The sequence below is a fragment of the Bacillus rossius genome, chromosome 2 (assembly GCF_032445375.1).
Source record: "Bacillus rossius redtenbacheri isolate Brsri chromosome 2, Brsri_v3, whole genome shotgun sequence".
Classification (NCBI taxonomy): domain Eukaryota; kingdom Metazoa; phylum Arthropoda; class Insecta; order Phasmatodea; family Bacillidae; genus Bacillus; species Bacillus rossius.
This window is the reverse complement of record NC_086331.1, coordinates 116,591,428-116,603,528: the sequence shown is the minus strand read 5'-3', so window position 1 is coordinate 116,603,528 and position 12,101 is coordinate 116,591,428. Positions and strand designations below refer to the sequence as shown.

At 36.5% G+C, this 12,101-nt stretch overlaps 1 protein-coding gene across 10 annotated transcripts in view; it reads left to right on the top strand.

Moving 5' to 3' along the window:
- The first annotated feature begins 2,966 nt into the window (after positions 1-2,966).
- The window catches only part of LOC134529668 (galactosylgalactosylxylosylprotein 3-beta-glucuronosyltransferase S), a 32,363-nt gene continuing 23,228 nt past the window's right edge, over positions 2,967-12,101 (top strand). For 2 of the 10 annotated variants that reach the window (XM_063364005.1, XM_063364004.1), the window contains exons 1-2: positions 2,981-3,251; positions 11,688-11,816. The gene's annotated coding sequence lies outside the window, so the exon portion shown is untranslated. Of the gene's footprint in view, positions 3,252-5,092; positions 5,118-5,143; positions 7,599-8,234; positions 8,326-11,687; positions 11,817-12,101 lie in introns of those variants that run through there. The other 8 variants (XM_063363997.1, XM_063363999.1, XM_063364001.1 and 5 more) reach the window with 8 other exon arrangements.

Below are 12,101 nucleotides of genomic sequence, written 5' to 3'. Positions count from 1 at the left end.
AGTATGTACTTGTTCTCTGTTTAAAGAAACTGGAGCATCCATGTTATTGCTGCTAAGAGTTTCAAGTTTGTTTTGAACACATTTACTATAATCCACTGAATCTGGCTGAAAGGGGTAAAGTCCACATTTACGAAAGCCATTCTGAATTATCTCCTGTAAAGAAGGGTTATCAAGTACTGTGGCCAACAATGGGCAAAATGTTGACTTGGTTAAGACAGTGTTCACATTTTCTGGTTTGTACTGCCATTCTCTCACTGTCTTTTTCCACTCCGATTTAAGAGGCTTGAAAACACTCACATCGGCTGGTTGCATTAGATGTGTGGTGTTTGGTGGTAAAGCATAAAGTATTATTCCATTATTACTACAAAACTCGCTCAGTTCTAATGTTAAATGCGACTTGTGACCATCAACAAACAATATAACAGGTTTGGGCACTTCTTCATCTTCAAGCCACTTATTTACACCATTTGCCACATACTCAAAAAATATTTCACTTTTCATCCAACCACTTTCACTCCTCCCCAAAAACCAGTTTTCAGGAATACTGTCAATTACTTCGCGTGGTGGTCTGACATAAGGGAACACCACCATTGGGAAGAGAGTTTTACCACTGGCTGTAAAAACTAGAAGGACAGTAATAGTCTCTTTTTCATTTGCCAATTTCACTTCATAGACATCTTTCCAACCTTTAGGGGCAATCACTTTTCCAGTCTTAGGACATAAACTAAAGCTGGTCTCATCACCATTCAGAATTCTATTTGGATCCTGTAAGATGTCTTTGGCATTGATCTCTTCTAGGTATTGCTCCAAGTCTTTAAACCACTTTCGTATGGATTCCTCTGTAATAATTGCACGTCCTTTGGTTAAACTTTCAGGCGTTCTCTGTACTAACTCTGGATGTCTCTTCATGAAAGAAGCATACCATTTCTTCCCAGGGCGGTCATCATTAAATGGAGTTTCCCTTTTTGTTGATTTTATAATTTGTTGTACAGAATTTAACAGTTCTTTTTTCCTTGGAAAACCACTTTTTGCAAGATTTACTAACCACTGCACTAATTTTCTTTCTTCTTCTTCACTCAACACAGTTGAAGGACCCATTTTTCTTGGGCCTTCTTTTACCCTTCCATGAAGACGATCTTGTAATGAACCTCTTGGTACTCCAAATTCACGACTTGCTTGTCGAATTCCCATGCTCTGTTCCCTGATTGCACGCAAAGCATCTGCCAGGGCATCCTCGCTGTAATTGTAAATGACTCTTTTTCCTAATGCCATCTTGTCCTTTGTTGTTTTGCAACAGTAGGGTAGTCGCAAAACCACTGCAAAATAGAATTTTAAAGTATAAAATAATCACGTTATTTTGTATATATTTTAATAAAATGATAGGACTACCTACAGTAAATAGGCTATTAGCTAAGAGCAGGACATCAGGCATACGGTGATAGGCTATTCTGCCTCTTGTCATGTAGGCTACTATTCCTATTCAGTTAGTCCAACAGGTAGCCAATATTTACCATATTAAATTGTAACGAAGCACATTATTATTTAAGTGGGCTATGATAATATAACAAATAAATTTAGTACAAAACTTCTTATTCTTACATAGACAAAAACACTTTAACTGCACATTTATTAAAAATCATTCTGGTGGCTGAACTAAGGAGACATAAACACCATTACTCAGCCATTAACAAGTTGACAAACTATTAGGTGGCTGACTACTGGTGATTTGGAACAAAACTATATATCACGGTGCACCAAATAATAAGAAACTTTTCTGCATCCATAGACCATAAAAATACCAAAAATATTGTGTATGGTATAATTCACCAATAGTCGGCCGCTGTGGCTGACTACTGGAGATATCTTCGCAAAACGAGCCCTATACACAGCCACGTTATAATTAAAAGATTCACGAAATATTTGTTAAAATTTACTCTTCTAATAATTTAGTAAAAACATTACTATGCAAATAAACTACTTCCAAAACACATTAACATAATATTACCATCTGAGTTACCTTTGAAAGCTGGAGGAGTACACTAACAAAAAACTTCAATGGATTCCATCTTGCAAAGACAATGACAACTGTGTTTAAAAAAAAAAATCATACCTAGATAACATATCTTTTCAGGTGGTGTTATGGTGCTTCTCCCATAGACAAAATAAACTGGTCCGAGCATTCGGCCAGTGCATGGAGTATATACTACCACAGATATACTTATTTTAAGCAAATTAATTAGGAAATGGCTGACTAATGGGGGGTGGCTGGGATAAGGAGACTTTACCCTATTTCGCGAAAAGATTCCGAGATTAGTTATAATTTAAAACACTGTAGCATCGTCTGTGTTTCGTGATTGGGTGAATTTCTTTCAGGCGCATGTCGATTGATACAACACCAATCGCAGTGGTTCAGTGCGGAAGCAAACACGTCTTGAGAGCCCCGGTCAAATAAGGAAATGACTTCTCCCGCAGACGGCCGCCAATCACAAGGGAGAAACCACTGGTGCGGATATACCTTGTTGCAGTCTAATAGGCGTTAAGATTTATTCGCGAAAAATGCCTGGCCCTACTCATGAGAGATGGCTGGAATGGCGCACTCTCCCAGCGGGAACTGGTACTGGCGGTTGCAGACCGGACATAACTGCCGCAGGAGCTACGACCTCAACTTGTTTGGGATCGGCAAGGACTTCTAAAGAACTTAGAGGCCCGATTTCGGTTGCCTAAATTATGTTCTTTTTAAGATCGCTAGGAGTTTCTCTGAAACATTGATGAAACGATTTAATGTGCTGGGTAGCCCTTACACAAGCCTTAAGCTGATCTTAAAATTTAGGTTTTATTGGTGAAACCGGCCATTAGATTTAATTATCTCCCTGCAATAAAATTTTAATTATTCAGTTCTCTTCTTTACGTCACTTGTGGTGATAGATTTGTTTATTTTTGTTTTTCCTTTTGGCTGTTTGCTGTATCTATGACCTGGTTTTTTTTTTTGTTTTCTGTTTGATTGTCTAACTTGTGCTGAAATTTCTGTTCACAAACAAAAGACCTGATGTTTGTATTTTGACTAATTTTGAGTTAAATGCTTTAACATTGAGATTTTAGGGGCTTGTTTATTGAATTGCTATTGTAATCCAAACGTTTAACGTAGCTGTAGGTAGTGACAAAATATTTAAATTTTAATTAATTAACTGGACTAGGTGGCAAAGTAAACGGACAGTGGGATCGGATTTAGTTGACCCAAGTTCGAATTCTAGGTAAATTTCCAGAGTCCCGTCTTTTTTTTATTTTTTTAAAATTATCTGGCTGAGGGGCGCATTCGAAAAAAAAAGCGAAAAAAAAAAATTTAAAATGTTTTTTTTTTTTTTAACTTCCTAATATTTTTCTAATCATTTTGTGAAGCGGCAATGCGATATTTTGAGTAGTTTAACAGTAATTCACTGTTTTATTGGTTTGTTGTATTAGGTTAGCTACATTTTGATTAATTATATACAACTGCAACTAGACATTTTATTGGTGGCAAGGATTCCTTCTTTACTTCACTCATTTATTGCTTTTATCTTTCTCCTTAAACCCATTTTACTCATGACTTTGCCTCACCAGGAATTCATGTTGGTAATTGTTCCATATCATGTATCTAAGTTTATCCTTTGATCGTGAAGGCATGATCCTGTTTTAATTTAGTACGTCGAAAGATGATAGCCAAACAAAAATATCACAATACAAACAAATTATGTCAGGTCTTGTGCAAATTTTTCTTTTTGTATTCTACTTATAATTCATTGTTATGTCACAAGTTTTTGTCATGTTCAGGATATTTCGACATACTATATTATAATAGCACGTATCATGTTCCACAGCATCAGTTAAACATGATCATGTTATCAGGATCAAAGGATCTAGGGCTACTTGAATACGTGATATGGAACTGTGCAACCCTTTTAACAGCTTCCCCCATACCCCTTCTCATTGATCACCTTGAACAGTCTCACCAGTATTTATATCCACCTCCTCCTCTGTAGTGTTTCTAACCCCAGCTCCATCATCACTGAAGGCATATGTGCATTCTTCCCCTTCCCTTCTTTTTAATGTACTCATTACCCATCTCGCTGCACTGCACTGTACCTTCTCCAACTATCTTATTGATGTCATAATGTACAGGTCACATCATTGCCACGTACTCCATCATCACCCTCACCAACATGGAGTATGCCTGTGCTTTTATGTACCTTCCTTCGTGTTCCCTTCAATGTCCTGCCAATAAACCCTAGCCCCTTCCTACCCTTCTTTAACATTTGTTGTACCTGCTTTCTCCATCTCAGGTTGTTCTGCATCCTGCCGCTTCCAGCAATAAACTTCCTTTAATACTGTCATCCTTTTTGTAAACCAACCCCCTTCATCTTTTTTTCTTTTAATGCCATCCCATTCTTAATTGACTAGTGCTTTAGCCAGTTCAAATCACATTGCCGGTTTTTCCCCCTCACCCAATAATTCATACGTCTCAAAGTCATCTACTAACATCAGCTTACCTCCCATTTTCTCTCCAATATCGTTCATCTTAATAATGAATAGAAGAAGTCCCATAACACTCCCTTGCAGTACACCTAACACCACTTTCAACTCCACCGCTTTCTTTTCCCTCTCTCATCCGTTGTTTCCTATCCCTGAGGAAGTGTCCCATCCAATTTACAACCCTACTGCCCCTGACTAATCACTCCATCTTCTCCATCAGCCTTCTGTGCTGCACCCTATCAAATGAGGGTAAATAAAGATGGAATCCATCAGTTTACCAACATGCACCAATTGTACTAGGTCATCCAGTAGCTCAGCCATTTGTTTAAATAGCAAATACTCCTAAAACTATGTTGCCTCTCACCCATCCAACCAAATTTTAATCTTTACATCACCATTACACAACATAACATTCTTCTAAAAGTGCTCAGTAGATTGATAGCTTAAGGGATTACACGCAATGCTGATAAAAGTGTTTTTAGAGTGACAAAGGTAAAATATTTATGGTGTGTTTTGTCATCTGAGGGCATTACCATAGATCCTGAGAGAGTGGAAGCTCTTAAAGAATTCCCCCAACCATCTTCTACTAAAGAGATTCAGTAGTTTCTAAGGTTGGTAAACTTTTCATTGCAGTTTCTTCAGGTAAAGTCAATAAACTCAGATTCCATCTTGCCGCTGCCTCCCGCAACATCTACTTATGGTACAGAAACTTATATACAAGTTATGTGGTGGTTTAGTTTTCACCACATTCATTGAAACATTTCATATATTTAAAATTGGGAGAAACAATGCGGATACTAGCATTTTCTGCACACTAAAACAGAATCTTGTTCCTGCAGCCAAAGCTTCACTTACTGGACCAAAGGTGAAAGATGTCAGAATCCTTGTACAGGCTCATTGATGAAGATAGTTTGAACTAAAATGAATGTCTTTTTCAGTTTATTCACAAAACAAGACTGCTCATGTATGACAAAAACAACATAAATGCTGATCCATAAAATATAGATCTTAGTCCCTTACTATTTCTGTTGTTCGAGCATTTCAAATAGTCTCAGATAATTAAAATAGTTTAATTACAAGTGCTTTTTGCACGACTGCCAACACTCATTTACAAGATAAATAAAATTTATCTTCCAAAAGAAATTTCTGTTCAACTACTGCTCAAATCTGCACACAGCAAGCACAAATATTACCCTGTTAGGTTTTCTATCGATGAGATTTTAACTGGATTTCTGCTGCACAGTAGAATACCACTCGGAAAGACAAATTATTTTTTTCAGATGTAAATATAGCTTGCAGTTGCCACTGTCAGAATGTGACTGTGTGCACTGCAGAAGTTCTCGACTTATCAGCACCCACAAACATAATAAAGTTGGCTGCATGTGCAGCTAAGCACTTGCCAACGTGCAGCAGAAACATGAGCAGCCTACTGCCCCTGACTAATCTATCCTCTTATCCATCAGCCTTCTGTGCTGCACCCTATCAAATGCCTTTTCAAAATTAATAAAAATGGCATCCATCAGTTTCCCAACATCCACCAATTCTACTAGGTCATTCAGTAGCTCAGCCATTTGTTTCAAGAGCAACTACCTACTCCTAAAACTATGTTGTCTCTCACCCATTCAACCAAATTATAATCTTTACATCACCATTACACAACATAACATTCTTCTAAAAGTGCTCAGTAGATTGATAGCTTAGGGATTACACGCAATGCTGATAGAAGTGTTTTTAGAGTGACAAAGGTCAAATATTTAGGGTTTGTGTTATCATCTGAGGGCATTATCGTAGATCCTGAAAAAGTGGGTGCTCTTAAAAAAATCTGGAAATTAATTTTTTTTAACTTGCTGACATTTTCTTAACATAAATGTAAAATGGCAAAGCTATAAATGAATTATTTTCTAGTACACCGATATTTTTTTGATAATTTAAGCGATTTTTCTGTTACTGTTTTGAAAAATAGTTGTGAAAAAAACTCTGAATACTCGGATGTTTAAAACAACGCATATTGTTCATGGGTAGTATGTTCATAGAAGGAAATTATTTCTTTCATGTTGAATATTTTGAACAAGATTTTTGCATATTGTGGGTGTTTGTAAATCACTTAAAGATTCTTTGTATTTTGTAGAATTGGTGGTTGATTTTATAAATATGTGTTTCAGAGGTTAGTTTTTCGCATGTGTTGGTGATTCATGATAAAAATAAAGTTTTATTGGGTTAGGTCAGCTACATTAATAAAACTTATTTACTATGTAATGCATACATAACATATGATTAATGTATAGCTATCCAAATCAACCCTTCACATGTTTTTAACAGTATTTTGAATTCAGTTAACCTAACTGACCATTAATATTGTCTTTCCCGGAATAAACTTTAATGAAAAATTTACCAACCCCAGAAACTGCTGAATCTCTTTTGTAGAAGATGGTTGGGGGAATTTTTTAAGATCTTCCATTCTCTCTGGATATGGAATTGCCCTTAGATGATAACACAAACCCTAAATATTTTACCTTTGTCACTCCAAAAACCTGTTAGCATTGGGTGTAATCCCTCAGATATAAATCTACTTAACACTTTTGGAAGTATGTTCTGTATTGATAAAGGCAAAAATTAAAATGTCATGAACATGAAAAATGACGTTTGAGATACCCACAAAGACCTCCAATATTTGTTAGAAAAATATTTACGAGTAGGTACACGTTTAATCCAAACAGTAACCGTTTGAGCACAAATCTTCTGAACGGAGTAATGAATGTGATAAGTAATTAGGTTTTTACAAAATTGAACTTTATAGGGAAAGCGAAGTTCACATCAATCTTGATCAAATACTTTGTACCTTTCAGCTGAGCACATATAGGTTAAATGCTTGTGATAGGAAAATGAGGATGATTAACATTGTGATTTAACTCTATGTAATCTCCACAAATATGACCTGAGTCACCTCTTAGGGACTACCACAATAGGCACCACCCATTCTGTTTGTTCAGTGTTTTGTTCAATTGTGTCTAACTGAATTAAGCTGACCAATTCCTTTTGAAGATTTTTAAGTAGCGGAATGGGTACAAATATTGGAACTGATCACAGATAAGGTTTGGGTGTTTTCTTTCTATACAATTTTAATTTGCCCTTTCATTAGCCCAGGAAACTCTAAGGGTATTTGTACTTGTACTTGTGATTTTGCCTTTAAACTCCCTAGCTATGTGTGTGAGATGTCTGCTTATAAAAATAAGTGTTAATCACCCTGGAAACTATACGTAGCATTTACAATTGCTCTCTTCCTAATATGGGTGTTTTCAGACCTAATATCTGGTACTCTTCCGCTACCCTTAACCTACATTTGGCCTGAAGTTCTTGTTCTAAACAATATCCAATGGGCAGATCTTTGCCATCTGGCCCAGATACTCTTTTATGACAACTTTTCAGTTGATTGGTAAAAACTTGTTTGGTAAAACCTCAGGAGTTAAACAGGTAATATCAGCACCAGTGTCTATCAAAAACTCTAAATGAGTTTGTAAATCCTTAATATAAACTGAAGTAATTTACTGATTTAATTGAACATAATGAATTTGACAAATAAGTTACCCAAGAAGATTCCATTGTTACTTCTTGTTGTACCTCTTCCAAAACAGTGTGCAATTTATTAGGCTCATGACTTTTACTAGCTATAAACACTGAAGCCCAATGCCCTAATTTACCACATCCAAAGCACTTGGCACTTCTTGCAGGGCACTGTGAGTGCTCGTGCAAACCTTGACCACAAAATTGTCACCATATTGCTGAACTGGCATCTGATTGAGGCATTGAGTTGTGCTGAAAGTAAGTTGGTTACTGCGATTTTCTCTTGCTCTGCACTCAAAATACCTATGATGTGTGGTCCTGGTGGAGTACTGCTGACTGGCTGTTTTGCAGTTCTGATTGTTTAGCCACCTGGGTTGCCTGTTCCAGTGAAAGTTCAGGAAGTAATTTATGGTAGTTGTTAGCTGATTTTAATATATGCCAAGCCCACCACAATCCTGATACGTATAAATTCCTGTTTAAGGTATGCCATAGTCACAATTTTCTGCTAAAGCTTGGAGAGCTGTGATAAAATCTGCGACGACTCGCCTGGCAGTTGAGAACGTGAATTAAATCTGAAACTTTAAAATATGTTTTTTTTTGTTCTGGGGGTGAAGTAATCATCAAAAGCTTGGATGGCTGTTGCAAACGTTGTAGGTTCTGTTTGAAATTGTGCTCAAACTTCTTCTGTGTGATCACCCATGATATATTGAAGAATGTCTATCTGCTCTTGCTGTGACTTTTCACCATGTCCAGCAACATATACATACCGCGTAAATCTTCTTTTTCAAGCATCCCACAAGGCTGGTACGGCAAAATCCGACGTAGGTGAAACATTTAGGTTAGTTACATCCTTCCCTTGTGTTGCAGTGCGATTTTTTTCCCATGATAATTAGCACTTTATAACTCCTGGCTGATAAAAGATGGGAGAAACATTTTCTTTGAGCGTGAAAACTAGCCCAACACCACTGCCACACATTACTGTTAATGGAGGTGGGGAATAAAGTTAATACATGTAACCACAGGTTAGTCAGTCAGTCAGTCTATTCGGGTGCCAACTTGACGCTGCCTCCCTCAATGACCACTTATGGTACAGTTTCACATATGACTTTTTAAATTTTCACCCAGAATCTGGTGATAAAAAAAATGGTTCACATGTCCTGTTTCAGTTTTTCAGCAAGCTGTTATATATTACAGGAAAAGAAGGTGTCTGTTTCACACGTAACTGTAGCCTCTGGATATGGTTTAGCAGTAGTGACAAATTGTATTCTTAACAAAAGCTGTGTACAAACCAAAGTTACGATCACATTGAGAAAATAAATGCCTTAGTACTGTGAACAATTGTGTAGTATTTACATTAAATGTCTTTGTGAAACACCATGAGAATGCCAACATTGTCAGTATGCTGCATCTGATAGAATACAATTTATGTGCCTTCAGGATGCTCTTTAATCTTTTTTTTGCAGACAGTTATATACAAATGAAGAAACAGAACTTCCATCTTTTTAAATTCAGTTTTCATAAAAATGTACAGGAAGAATAAGTGGTCATTATGAATATGGACATTAAATTTCTTATAGAATCTCTTACAGATCGAGAACTGGCAGGTTACATTCAATTTTGGTATGATAAAATCATTGACTAGAAGTGTGTTGAATACGTCTTGTAGGTACTTCGTGATAAGCTGCTTTCTGGTCTTTCCCCTTGAAGTATTGTGAGAATATTTTATATAAAATATTGACTTCAGGGTGGGAGCATCAAAGTAAAATAAATCTGATTTTCTTATGTGGTATGCTTTTCATATGTTAAAAGCAAGATATCCCACACCAAACCATCTAATTTTATAGGTCTCTTTACATGCTTTCTTCTCTTTCCTTTTAATGTAATTTTTTTGCAGTGATACTTCTTTGCTGAGGGGGCTACAGTTTTCGAGCATTATGAAAATTCTGATTGCATGAGGGGAATAGTTAGGTATGTGGTGGGGGAACTGGTAGAGGAGGAGACAGCAGGGGAGAGGTAGAAATGACACAGTATACTTGCACATTTGCACACTTGCATGCTTGCCCACTTGCACCCATGCATACTTTTGCACTTGCATACTTGTTAAATTGCATAATTTAGCACTCACAAGTATTTTTTTATCTGCTATCTCAGCCAAAGAGAATTATGTTTCCTATACCTAATAATATAATTTTTACTGTTATACTTCCAGACATATACATTTTAAAATGCCTGTGCTACAGCAATGCCAAATGTTATCTAAAAGTTTTTTGATGTTTTGTCACAAGTATTATTATGCCATATCATTGGGAGCAACACTTGTTTATATGAGCAAATTTCTTTGCATAAGTTAGTATCCAGATATTGATTTATAACTTCCATCTGAATTTCTTGCACATTTGTTTGATTTCTGCTTCCATTCACATTTTCTCATTGTATTTTGCCTCTAGTCTGTTTAGCTGTTTGGGTAGTTAATACTGTTGAAGAGGATTGACTTTATGTCTTCTTATAGCCAAAAATAACATAATTTCTTAAAAACCCATCAAAAAATATATATATACTAGCTGCCCGACCCGGCTTCGCACGGCTATACTAATGGAAAAAAATTAAGCCACATAACCCATTTACAGTAATGGTAAATAATAAAAAAATCAGTGAAAATTTATTACAATGCTGTATAATGTACCGGAGAGAAAATGAATAGCACCGATGGTTTCCCGACTCGTGCACGCAACGTACAACTGATGTACCCGTACTTCGCTACGGCAGTCTACAGGCAGATCACGCTTGCGCCGCTCATTATACTTGCCCCTCCTTGTGGGTACGCCACTGCCGCGCGATGCCCGTTGCCATGGAGACGCAGAAGGCATGAACAATGCAAAATCCTGTTGCCTTGTTTTAACCACCCATGGGATCTAATTTTCGGAAAATGTCATCCTGCGTAACATAAGGAACATTACTGTGAAGTTTCAAGTCTGTAAAATATAATACTTGAAAAAAAAGGGTAATTTTTGATATTTAGATACCAGCTAAATTTCAACGGTGATGAGGACTGCACTAACAATGAAATAGTCGTTGTCATAGAGACGAATGAAGCATCAACAAAGCAACAGCCGTTGCCATGGTGATTTCCTACCAAAAAATGGAAATTTTGATATATTACCCCCCCCCCCCCCCCCCCCTCCGAAACGCCCCTTGGGATCGGATTTCCGCAGAATCCATTCTTATTGAGCGTCTACATCACAAAATGAATAATTATGCTAAATTTCAAGTCAATTGGGTTTATAGTTTTAGAGATCTCGTGATGAGTGAGTCAGTGAGTGGTATTTCGCTTTTATAAATCGCAATAAATTAAAATTGCGACTATAATTTGAGATTTAAACTATCCTATCTCTCAAGTTGGATCGAACTGCACATGGTGTGCAAATTTTATTATAATCGGTTAAGTGGTTTAGGAGTCCATTGAGGACAAACATTGTGACACGAGATTTATATATATTAAGATATATATATAAATATATATATATATATATATATAATATATATATTTTAATGCATGAGGGTCAATCCATACCAAGTGGTTCAGCACTGTAGTGAATGATTACTGTAAAAATTTTTTGCAGGATTTGATTTTTGCAGAAAATACAGTAATATAAAATATGGTTCCAACACAAGAAAACCAGACATGAGTCCACAGGTACTCGAAAGAAAAATGTTGGAACGTTTTAATTCTCTACGGAGAACTTGCGAAGGTAGGTGTTAACAAAACCTTTAAAGCCAATGTGTAGCACAATAATTTTTTTGAAAGATTTTTAGAGTTGAATCTTTTTAAATTGGGAGCCTAGATGTATGTTTCTATTTAATTTTTTTTATTTATTCATAAGCTTTTATAATTTTATCAGTGTCAGAATTTTACAGTGTCTCCTAATTGAAATTTGAGGTACTCCATATTCAGACTGTGGGGCTGCCTCAGTTCATTCCTAGTGTAGTGATGCAACATCAGTAATGGGGGCACAGTGGCGAGCGCGAGGCGCTGT